This window comes from Macaca thibetana, chromosome 16 (genome assembly GCF_024542745.1).
Source record: "Macaca thibetana thibetana isolate TM-01 chromosome 16, ASM2454274v1, whole genome shotgun sequence".
Taxonomy (NCBI): Eukaryota; Metazoa; Chordata; class Mammalia; order Primates; family Cercopithecidae; genus Macaca; species Macaca thibetana.
In genome coordinates this window covers 43,204,193-43,216,554 of record NC_065593.1, presented here as the reverse complement: position 1 = coordinate 43,216,554, position 12,362 = coordinate 43,204,193, and the positions used below count along the sequence as shown (strand labels likewise).

Genomic DNA, 12,362 nt, shown 5'->3' with positions numbered 1-12,362 from the left:
GGTCTCTTGAAGATAGTATATAGTTGGGTTTTACTTCTTTATCCAACTTGCCACTCGGCTAATTGGGACATTTAGCCTATTTACATTCAATTTTGATATGTGTAGATTTGATCCTGGCTTTGTGTCACTAGTTGTTATGCAGCTAGATGTTATGCAGACTTGACGGTATAGTTGTTTTATAGTGTCAATGGTCTATACATTTGTGTGTTTCTGTGGTGGCCCATAATAGTCTTTCCTTTCCATATTTAGTACTCCCTTAAGGACCTCTTATAAGGCATGTCTGGAAGTAATAAATTCCCTTAGCATTTACTTGTCTAAAAAGATTCTAATGTTTCCTTTGTTTATGAAGCTTAGTTTGGCAGGACATTAAATTCTTGGTTAGAATTTCTTATCTTTAAGAATGCTGAATACAGGCCCCCAATCTCTTCAGGGCTAGGGTTTTTGCTGACAGGTCCACTGTTAGCCTGATGGGGTTCTCTTTGTAGGTGACCTGCCCCTTCTCTCTAGCTGACTTTAACATTTGTTTCTTTCATTTCAACCTTGGAGAATCAGATGACTATTTGTCTTGGGGGATGGTCATCTTATATAGTATCTCACAGAGGTTCTCTGTATTTCTCAAATTTGAATGTTGGCCTAACAAGGTAGCAGAAATTTTCATGAACCATATCTTCAAGTATATTTTCCAAATTCCTTGCTTTCTCTCTCTTTCAGGGATCCCAGTGAATAGTAGATTTTATTTATTTACATAATCCTATATTTCTTGGTGGTTTTATTTTTTTCTTTATTTTTGTCTAAGTTATTCTGGAAAAGCAGTGTTCAAGCTCTGCAATTCTTTCCTCAGCTTGGTCAATTCTGCTGTTAATACTTGCAATTGTATTATAAAATTCTTGAAGTCGTTTTTCAGCTCTATCAGATCAATTTGATTATTTCCTAAAATGTTCATTTTGTCTTTCAGCTCCTGTATCATTTTACTATATTCCTTAGATTCCTTGGATTGGGTCTCAACTTTCTCCTGTATCTCAATGATCTTTATTCCTATCCATATTCTGAATTTTATGTCTGTCATTTCAGCCATTTCAGCCTGGTTAAAAACCGTTGCTGGAGAACCAGTGCAGTTGTTTGGAGATAAGAAGACATCTTGGCTTTTTGAGTTGCCAGAGTTCTTATGCTGGTTTTTTCTTATGTGTATGGGATGATGTTCCTTTTTATATTTGATGTTACTGCCCTTTGGATGGGTTTTATTGCTTTTTTCCCCCCCTTTGAGGCCTGTGGGTGTTTGATTGTGGTATAAAGTGGATTCAGTCAACTGGCTTCATTTCTGGAATATTTAGGGGGCAAAGGCTCAGCTCAGTACTCCTGGGCTGTATGCTCTAACTCTGGGGGCCTGGTACCCAGCCCCCAGCTCTGTTCTCTAGTCCCTTGAGGTTAGAAATCTGCTGTACAAGAGGGGTTGAGGTGTTCCCTAGCCACAATACTCAATGGGGGGGGGGGTGCCAGCCAAAGTGTTTTGTTGGGGCACTGGCCATGGGACCTGTGCTCACTCACACATGCTAGCAACTACAGCAGCATCATGGGGCACACGTGCTGGCTAAAGAGAGGTACCAGTGGGAGTGGGGTGTCAGTGTTCCTGCATGTGCTTGCACTGGCAGTGGCAGTGGTGTGGCAGGGCTGGGGCACTAGTCTGAATTTTTTAATTTAAAGAACTCTCAGTCTAGGGTGAGAAAAACAACAAACAAATGAACACACAAAACACCACCACTATATTTGCTTAAGGAGGAATACCTATGACAAAACCACACAAGGAAGTTGAAAATTAAAAAAAAAGGACAAAGATTTATTAAGCCAGTGACAGTACAACAACGACCTAAGAGTTATAATCAGAGTAGAACTCAAGACAGAAAACATTATACACAAAACAGAGCATAATTCACATTGATAAAAGTATATGTTCTTACAATGTTATAATAGTCATGAATAATACTGAGAATACATAAAAGAAAAAAGAATAAAAGAATAATTTTAATAAAATATATATGGGGAGAGTGAAAAGTTTTGTAGATACTAAATTAAGGATATGGAGAATTTCAATAACATAATTAACAATCCAGAAAGAATGAGAGAGAAAAAGGGGAAATGAAGGGAGGGAAGAAGGAAGGAAGAAAGAAAGGAATTAAGGAATAGGAAACATTGAATTTTGTTCCAGACATACTGAGATTGTACATTCCTTTTATATGCCTATAAAATACTTACAAAAATTGATCCTACAGTTGACCACAAAGATAATCTCAGTAAATATGCAAAGATTCATATCCTACAAGTCACATTCTCTGCAAGAAAGTTGGATATAAAAGCAAAGTTATAATAGAAAAGTAAAAAAAAAAATAGGAAAATCAAAATTCTTGGACATTTTTAAGCACTCACGTACATAACATTTTAGGTAAAGAGAATGTCAAAAGTGACCATCCAGACTCCTTAGAGATGAGAAGAATTAAGAATAGGATATAAAGTTGAGACATAAATGTCATAAAGAACAGCAGTTTGGAAAGCAAAAAATTAAACATTTTTTGTAGCAATAGTCACAAACTGAATAAAATATGAAAGAGAAAAAACTGTTACAGTCTATTTAATAAATGCTTAGCACCAATAACATACAAAGAGAATCTACAAATTAAGGAGAAAAAATTAACAGGTCAGTAGAGAAATGGGTAAATGATGTAAACTAGAAACTGATCCAGGAAGAAATAGAAATGTTTAACAAACATAGCAACAAATGTTCACGTTGGTGATGAGAGAAATGGAAATTAAAACAAGATGCATTTTTTGTCAAAAAGATTGGAAAACATTTTTAAAATTTTAGTAGAGTGTATAGAAAGAAACATTCCTTTTTTTTTTTTTTTTTTTTTTTTTTTTTGAGACAAATTCTCGCTCTGTCGCCCAGGCTGGTGTGCAGTGGCATGATCTCAGCTCACTGCAACCTCTGCCTCCTGGGTTCAGGTAATTCTTGTGCCTCAGTCTCCCAAGTAGCTGGGATTACAGGTGAGTACCACCACACCTAGTAAATTTTTGTATTTTTAGTGGGGATGGGGTTTTGCCATGTTGCCCAGGCTGTTCTCAAACTCCTGACCTCAAGTGACAAGCATTCTTATAGCTTATTGGTTAGTATTTACATTGGTTCAGTCTCATGTAAGGTAATTTAGGAGTACCCCTTAGAAATTTTAAAATATAGATATTTAGGAGTACCCCTTAGAAATTTTAAAATATAGATGCTTCTATATAGACTACTTCTAGGAATGTATACTGCAAGATACTCAGTGTATGATTATTTGAAGAGAGAAAAGTTGATTTCAATTTTGACAACAGAATGGCTAGACAAAATAAAGACCTGTCATACCATGGAATACTAAGCAATTAAAAAAAAATTTAGTAGAACTTTATGTACTGCCGTGGAAGAATGTCCATATATTGCTAAGTAAAGAAAAGCATGTGCACACACACGCACCTGTTTACGCATACACATGTAGGTATGTATATATGTACATATGTTAGGTATTTGATTATGTTTAGGGAAATGTCTAAAAGGATATACAATGCTGAATTGTCAACAATGAACTTCCCTAGATAGCGATCCTTGGGACTTAACTTGATACTATGGTATTTAATCTTGAACTTGTAACATTACTTTTACAATTAACAAAAATAGACAAATTGATGATGGTAAAAGCAAGATAAGGTTAGGATAATAAGAGGACACTGGGGGTACATGAATTCACAGAAATTCAGGGATTTAATAGGGTTGAGTCATAAAGCCAGTACGGAGCATTCCAGTGTTCAAAGCAAGAAGGAAAACATATCCAGTATAATGATCCCAGAAACCATAATAACCTCGCAAAACAGTGGCCATAGTCTCCAGTGATACCATTTTTCTAGGTACTCTGGTCTAACCAAAATTTTTCCTTGGGCTTCATATAAAACACTGAGGCAAGTAACCTCAACAACTCTATCCACAATAAACACCATGATAAATTTGTAAGGCTACTTCTTAAACTAACCACTCCCTTATCAGATTAGTCCCAAGGAAGAAAAACTCCTTTTTTCGAGAAAACATCAGTGAGTCTGAGTTTAGTTCTTCAGACAGAAAACATAGCAGCCTCATTAAAAAAAACATTGCTACCCACTTGTACAAAGTGAAGATTGAAGAAATGATTGCTTGGTGAGGGAGGTTGAGATGAAGCAAGGCTTGCTTTCACAGACTCCTCCCTCAAAGATTGAAGCTCTTTGTAAACCAAAGCCAAGACTGGATAAAGAGTATGATGACACTTTGGGGATGCAGAGACTGTTTCGACCTCCTTCATACATAATATGGGGAATTCATTCATTTCATGTTAGCAAGTGACAAATCTGTTCCTGAGCAGGACAAACAAAATGCAACAATTTGTTACTTAGAAAAAGATCAGGCCAATAAATTCTAACAAAGGGACTTCCATTATGATGTCCTGTCCTTACTTAGTAAGAAGATGGTAAGGAAAAGGTCATTCATTCCAAAGTCATGTGAAAGGTTTACCTTGCCTTGTTTTAGGGTGGGACATAATTATCCAGGTCAATGTCATATTGGTTCTTTTGCCTTCCTAGCATATGAATTGAATTTGCCACTTCATGAAGCACGAAATTAGCTTTTCAATACGAATTTAATAATAATGTTGAATAAATTGTGAGCAATTATCACCCTAATAAGGAAATACGATCACCCCCTGCCCCTGCCCCCATCACCTTTAGTTACTAAGAATAGCCTTGTTTGTTTATACCATAAGAGGGGATAAAACTGATGTCATGAGTATTTCCAAATCTAAGTAAGTAGAAACATTTCACAAATTTGGAATCCCAACCCGCGCCCCACCCCCCAGACATTTACCACATCCTTGAAACGATTGGAACCATTTATAGCACTGTCACCTTTATTATGGTGAAAAATACTTTAAGTCATCCTCTAAGAGCTTATACTTTTAGTAGTCATAAGACCTTTTGTAATCAGATCACAAAGTTCTGGACAGAGTAATATTAAAAATAACAGAAGTATTAGTGATAGTAATTATTATAATAGTATAACAAAAATAATTGCTACCCTTTCACCTTTCATGGGTGCTTATTATTTGCTAGGCATTTTGTTAAGTGCTTCGCTAGCATTATTTTATTTAATCTTCATAGCCTCCTTGCTTCATACAGGTGACAAATTTGTGGCTTAGTGTGTAGAATGGACCGAATGTTTGTGTTCCCCCGGAATTCACATGTTGAAATTCTAGCCCTCGATGTGGCAGTATTAGGTGGTGGAGCCTTTGGGAGCAATTAGGCCATGAGGATAAATCCCTTTATAAATGGGATTAATGCCCCTATAAAAGAGATCCCAGAGAGCTCTCTTGCCCTCTTTCTGCCACATAAGGATACAAGGAATTGGGAGTCTGCAACCCAAAAGGGGGCCCTCACCTGAACCTGACCATGTTGGTACCCTCATCTCAGACTTCCAGCCTCTAGCACTGTGTGAAATCAGTGGCTGTTGTTCCCAAGTCCCTGGGTCCAGGACCCCAAATGGACTAAGAGTGAGAGGTTCAGAAATTTCTTTAAGTCTGAGTTATTAAGTACAAAGTTGAGATTTAAATCAAGGCCATGTCCTCTCCATTCTTCCACACTAGCAGAAAAAGTCACAGAAAACATCAAATGCGTGGCCACGTAGTTTGGCAATAGAGGAAAAATTCGGAGTTCAAAAATTCGGAACCCAGCTTCCTAAGCATTTACTTCTGGTGTCCCTTGCCCAGATTCAATGGCAAGTGAGGGCAAAATAGCATTCATTTATTGAATACATTTTCATTTTCACAGTTGCTATTTGCTAAGTAGTGTGCTGGGTAAAATTATGTGGTTTCTGCCCCAGTGGAGCTTGTGGTACAGTGGAGAAGGCAGGTAGAATTTAAATCATTACACAAGTGAAAGTAAAATTATAATGGTCATAACTACTACAAAGGAATAGTAAAAGGTTCAATGAGTTTATTCTGAGGTTATGATGAGGAATTTTGTCTTTATCGTAAACACTTGGAAAAGTTCTCCCATCCAAGTACTAACCAGGGCTGACCTTGCTTAGCTTCTGAGATCAGATGAACACTTGAAAAACTTCTGAAAGGCTTTAAACAGTGCTAATGTAGGAGGTGATGAGATTCTAATTTCAAAACCTCTGGATAAAGAGAATGGAATATGAATTGGAACATAAAGGGGGACCATATCAATGAGAAGATTATTAAGTTGCCCTGGAAAGGGAGGATGATCTGGATTAGGATGGAGTTGGGAGTACACAGAGAAGTGGATGGATTCCTGGAGGTATATAGGAGGAAGTATTGACATTCTCACATGGCAAATCATTCTCATGAAATCAAGCCTAGGCTGTGTTCTTAGCAAAACGTGATTTCCTTCTTCTCACTATGATGGGGACTTTATCCATCTATTTGAATCTTAATTGATTTTGAACCTGCTTAATAAGGGTTCTTCTGCTTCTTTGTTTGTTTGAACAAGGTCTCACTCTATCACTCAAGTTGGAGTGCAGTGGTGCGAAATCTTGGCTCACTGCAACCTGTGTCTCCCAGGTTCAAGTGATTCTCCTGCCTCAGCCTCCTGAGCAACTGGGACCACAAGTGCAGGCCACCATGCCCAGCTAATGTTTGCTTAATACAGACAGAGTTTCGCCATGTTTACTGGACTGGTCTTGAATCCCTGACCTCAAGTGATCCGCCCACCTCGCCTTCCCAAAGTGCTGGGATTACAGGTGTGAGCCATTGTGCCCTGCCTTAATAAATATTTTAAAAGTCTGTACTTAATGGAATGAAGGGATTTTTTTAATGTGTTTTTTTTCTAAGTAACTCTAGTTAAAATCAAATGGGCTTGCTATATGGTTGAAAAAGATATGGGCTTTATGGGTCTAACATACAGAGAGAAACCCAAACTACAGTTTATGTTCCTTATCTAAAAATTAAAAAAAAAAAAAAAGGAGACACTATTGGTGAGTTTTCCTTTAGCGTTTCATATTGCTGTCTCAGCCCATCATGTCAGGTGTCTCCACTTGATAGCTCATATATATTCTATATTATACTGTGATATTCTGCATGTGATACACCTGGCTGGATCATGCATGAAAGTAAAAAAGAATATAAATCTAAGATAAAATTATCCCTCGCTTATATGAATCATGCAATGATATCACTGTCTACTTATGTTAGGTGTAATACTTTGCATTTTGCCAATTCTAAGACTGAGCTCTCTCTCTCTCATCTATTTTTAAGTCAAAAATGAACAGTCCCCAGTGAATAGTGGATCATTTGGGCAGAGGCCAAAGAAGAGCCAGATGAAACCATCTTTGATGTAAACTTTCCACACTTTTCATAAACTTGGTCTAAACTTCTTTCCCTAATCTAATCTCTTCTTTATCTTCTATGGCAGATATTTTTTTACTCCTGTTCTTATTTATTCATCTTATTTTACCCTTAAAATTTCACTTGGTACCACTTTCCAGGCTATAATTTTAGCTCTTCCTCTTGATTATAATTGATGTTCTGTCTCAGAAACCCTACTTCAGGTCACTTTGAGAAGGAGGATGTGGAAGAGACAGGGAAGGAGGAGGAAAATAAACGATACTGACGACGACAACAATAGGCACTAACACTTCTTGGGTGCATCTCTTCAGCGGGCACTGCACTGAGCACTTCACATATAGCTACAAGTCTCCACAATCCTTCCCAGTGAGGGAAGTACTATTATTATTATCCCCATTACATATGTCAACAAATGAATCTCTGAAAGGGTAAGTGACTTACTCAAGATCACACAGCTAAAAAATAACAGAATGGGATTTGAACTCAGAGCCCCAGTGCTTAATCACTGGTGTGCTGCCTCTATAAATACCCTTTCTTCTTTAGTCCAGGCCTTCAAATCCTCTCCTATGGGCCCATTCTAGTCCTGTAGGACAGGACCCAGGAGGCAGAAATCATCTAGATATAGTTCTGTATGTGCAAAAGTGTCCAGGTTAGAGTCAGCTTCTATGGAGTATTGCTTCTATTTAGTGATGATGACAAGAAGGCAACAGTCTACTGAAAGGTTAAATGCTCTAAGCTACACATGCTGGCAAACAGAGCTATGAATATGAGCGCCAGGAACTTGATAAGTTCTCACGGGCGTTCCTAATATCCTAGTTATATCACTCATGTACATTACTTGTGAGTCCAGTGTAGGAAGGCTAAAGGCGGAAACATTATTAATGTTATGTAATTTTACAATTTTTTATGTTCCTTGCATTTTGAGAGGGTTTGATTATGGCAAAGCAACAGTGAAATAATTCCTTAAACATTTCATTTAAAAAGGAGTTAGCAGTGTAGCAGGTTTTATTTCTAATATCTGAACTTCAGAAACACTACATGTCTAACACAAGAAAACATCAGGTCCCAGCACTTTGGGAGGCTGAGGTGGACAGATCATCTGAAATCAGGAGTTCGAGACCAGCCTGGCCAACATGGTGAAACCGTTTCTACTAAAAATACAAAAGTTAGCTGGGCATGGTGGTGCATGTCTGTAGTCCTACCTACTCAGGAGGCTGAGGCATGAGAGTTGCTTGAACCCAGGAGGCGGAGGTTGCAGTGAGCTGAGATTGTGCCACTGCACTCTAGTCTGGGTGACAGAGTGAGACTCTGTCTCAAAAGAAAACATTAGGTACACCATGGTAATTTTAATAATGATGACAATGTTGTTGTTGATGATAGCAGCAGCTAACATTTATTGATTCCTCATTAGGTATCATTAGGAACAGATTCACCCTCTCATTTTGTCCTCAGAACAATCTTACAAAGCTAAGTTATAAAGTTAGTACAAGATAATGTTACCAAGAGTTTAAAATAAAGTGGAGAAATGGAAAAAGCAAGACATAAAATGTTATCTTTTATAAGGGAAAAACAACTTACCGAAAAACCTGGACAGAAATACAGTATAATATTAATAGTTGTTGGTTCTCAAAGGTAAAACTATGTGTAGTTTTTCCTTTCTTTTTTTCCCCCTTATTTTTCTCTTATAAACCCTTGTTACAATGGGAAAATACAAGAAAATGTATTTAAAATAAACAGACGATGTGCAATTTCTTTTCTGGAGATGACTAGGCAATGTTTTTTCTCAAAGGATCTTTTGGGGCCTCGAGGAAACCTAGGTTAGATTTTGCTATTCATCAGGTAAAAATGTATTTCCTACCATTCTCTCTTGGAGGCACCACTACAGAATTCACTAAAAGAGAAACATGGTTACAGATTGCTCAGAAAGGGAAAGGTGTCTTTGATGAAACGTAAAGAAATGTCACCTCAGGTGTCATGATGATGTATGCTTTTCTCAGTAAATTTATTTTTATCTTCTTTTTTTTTCCCATTTGTGCCTTACAAGAGCCCTGGGAGACTAGGACACTAGGCATTGTCAATGCCCATGTTACAGAAAATGAGGGACAGTGAGCATAGTTACCTGCCAAGGCCACACAATGAGCTAGTAAAAACCTGAACACAGAACACAATCTTAACTCTTAACTCAGTGCTTTCTTCCATGACAACAGCTTATCTGTGAGCCCTGATTCCTCTTGGCAGGAAAGACAAGCCTATCAATATATCAGCTATCTAAGATATTTATGGGTGAAGGTTCTGTGTAATGTCTGCTGTAAATTCAGTTTACTACAACTCTCAGCAAAATCAAAGGAATATCAGTTGTATCCCACCTTTTACTCTGCCATTCATGCAACACTCATTGATCGCATGCAGAGAACTATGAAAGTGCTGGGCATTCAGTGATGCTTGTCTTCAGGTAGCTTATAGTGGGGGAAGCAGTTAATTAAATCTAGAAGTACAACACAATAGAATCAGTAATGTGAAGGAGACATAATGAAGTGTCGTGGGCTCTCAGAAAAGGGACACGTCGCTCATCATTCATTAACTCATTTATTCAACAAATAAAAACTGCCTTCTTGTTGCCATGCTTTGCGTTGAATTCTGAGGATGCACAGTTAATATAGACACAACATATTTATCCTCAAGGATTATCATCTAGTGGGAAATTTAAGATTGACCAAATGATTATATAGACCTACATTAAATCAGAAGTGATAAATATGGCAAAGGATAGTTAGTGGTGTAAGAAGCATGTGATCTATCCTTTTGATTCAAGGGTGAGTCTTTGCAGCCCTCTACTAGAACATGAGAAGTTTTGTATTTCCTCCAAGGCTTGGCTATTCAAAGGAGAGTTTGCAGGTGCTGATTGGAAGTGGCTTACTTAATATTGCTTATATCCTTTATTGTAATAATCTGATAGGCTATTTCTTACGACACTGCTGCTTCCTTTTCCTCCTTTACAGCCCTGCATATAGTAGATGCTAATCTTCCTGTTCTCAGTTTATATATGGAGTGTAATGTTGGACTGTTCCTCTTTGCCCAATGAGCCAGGCACACACTAATGGACAGAAAACTGCAATCATATCCACAGTGTTCATAGTAAAGCATTAACTCCCAACCTGAAGCATCCTCTGCTGAGGGTAACAGATGGCATCAGGGTGCCTATGTTAGAAGTAATGCAAACCTGATTATACTCTTTCTAATTTTTTCCCCTCCTACATGAAGGATGCTGTAGCCACCTCACAGAATATGGTGATGTGTCAAAACTTAATTAGCCAACACTTGTACCCCATCTACATTATGTCAAAAACTACACTTTCAAGAACAAGAGAAGAGAGCTCCAAAATATTCTGGCAGGCAGAGAATTCTTAGAACACAAAGGAAAGAGAATAAGGTAGTAAGCTATTTTCTGTTATCAAGGTCTTAATTCTTTCTTGGATAATTAGAAATGGGAGAAAATTTTCTGGGTTCCCTGGATGTAGCAGGGTTGCCATATCTTCTATACAAAAATGGAAAAATCTATGACCTGACATGTATGTGGAAAATGTGTGGTCTGGTGTGTATGTGTGTGGGACTAGAAGCAAGCATATTTGAAATAAGTAGTCTCTGTTTATCTGGTATGCGTCACAGGGCGACCAACCGACCCTGTTTGCTTAGGATGGAGGGGCTTTCTGGGATGCAAGAATCTCAGTGTTAAAACTGAGAAAGTCCCAGACAATCTGAGATAACCCTTGATGTATATAGTATATGGCTCTTTAAAAACAAAACAAAAAAACCCTCTTTTTATATGCTTACAAGGTCATGTTGACCAGTACAGTGCTGTCGCCTTTGTTCTCTCCTTTGACCAATGTGGAGGAATGAGGCTACCTGCTTATAGGAATATCAGAGATCTTTGTAATTTCTAAACTGGCTCATCCATCCAAACCCCTTAGCCTTCTCCCACCATTTTTCTTTTCCTCTGGCCCAGCTCCTTGCCTTTTAATGGCCATGCTCACAGCTTTGGGGCTGAATACTCAATTAGCCACTGCAGCGAGAGAAAGTCCCCCAACTTCACCCACCCTTTATCCATGAAGAAGGCCCAGAGCTCCTTTTATATTTTCTAGGCATTTTTCACCAGAGTACAGAAAAAAAGTCACATGACAAGCTTTTAAGTCATAAAAAGGACAAAAAAAAAAAAAACACCTCACAATAAAAATGTGCATTTGGAAATTTTATATGCCCAAGGAGCAAGTTCTAGCTCAGTTTGCTTATGTATTAAGTTCATACCCAAGAGGGCCAATGCTTCCTCTAATCTATCCCTAAGCCCCCTTTACCTGTATTATTTGCAGGCTCGGTGAAGGAGCCTCTATCCTAGGCTGCTTCTGCTTCTCATGCCCATCGGAGGCAGTGCATGTAATACAAACCCTATGGAATTTGGACCTCTCCAGCTTGTTCAGAGCTGGTTTAAGGTCAGTTGCTCTGCCACTTTTTAGTTCAGTATACTTAGATGAATTATTTAATCCTCTAAATCTCGGTTCACTTGTTACATTTTCACAGAGATCTAGAAACATTAAAAAATACTATTTACATGTTCCCAACCTCCTAAGGTGGCTGCTTGGTTTGCTCTCATGTTCAGCATGATAGATAATTGTAAGGCATACAAGAATTTCAACCATCAAAGATGTAAGTAAATTCTCTATATTCTCTTCATGATGACAAAATAAGCGGTTGAATATTTGCCCTAAGATTGGAAATCAAAAAGTTTATCCATCAGTGCTCCATAAATTGCAGTTGACACTTCCCTGTGGTACTAAGACAGCCGTTGAGGTGGAAAATGGGGCTTAGGCTTGGAGACAGGAGGCTTTGGGTAAATGGTTTGCGCTGAGTCTCAGGTGGAGTTAATTCCCCCTGACCTTCTGGGCCTGTTGTAAAGATGAGTTG

At 38.1% G+C, this 12,362-nt stretch overlaps 1 protein-coding gene across 1 annotated transcript in view; it reads right to left on the bottom strand.

Moving 5' to 3' along the window:
- The window catches only part of CA10 (carbonic anhydrase 10), a 540,135-nt gene that overhangs the window by 263,194 nt on the left and 264,579 nt on the right, over positions 1 to 12,362 (bottom strand). The gene's annotated exons all lie outside the window — the stretch shown is intronic.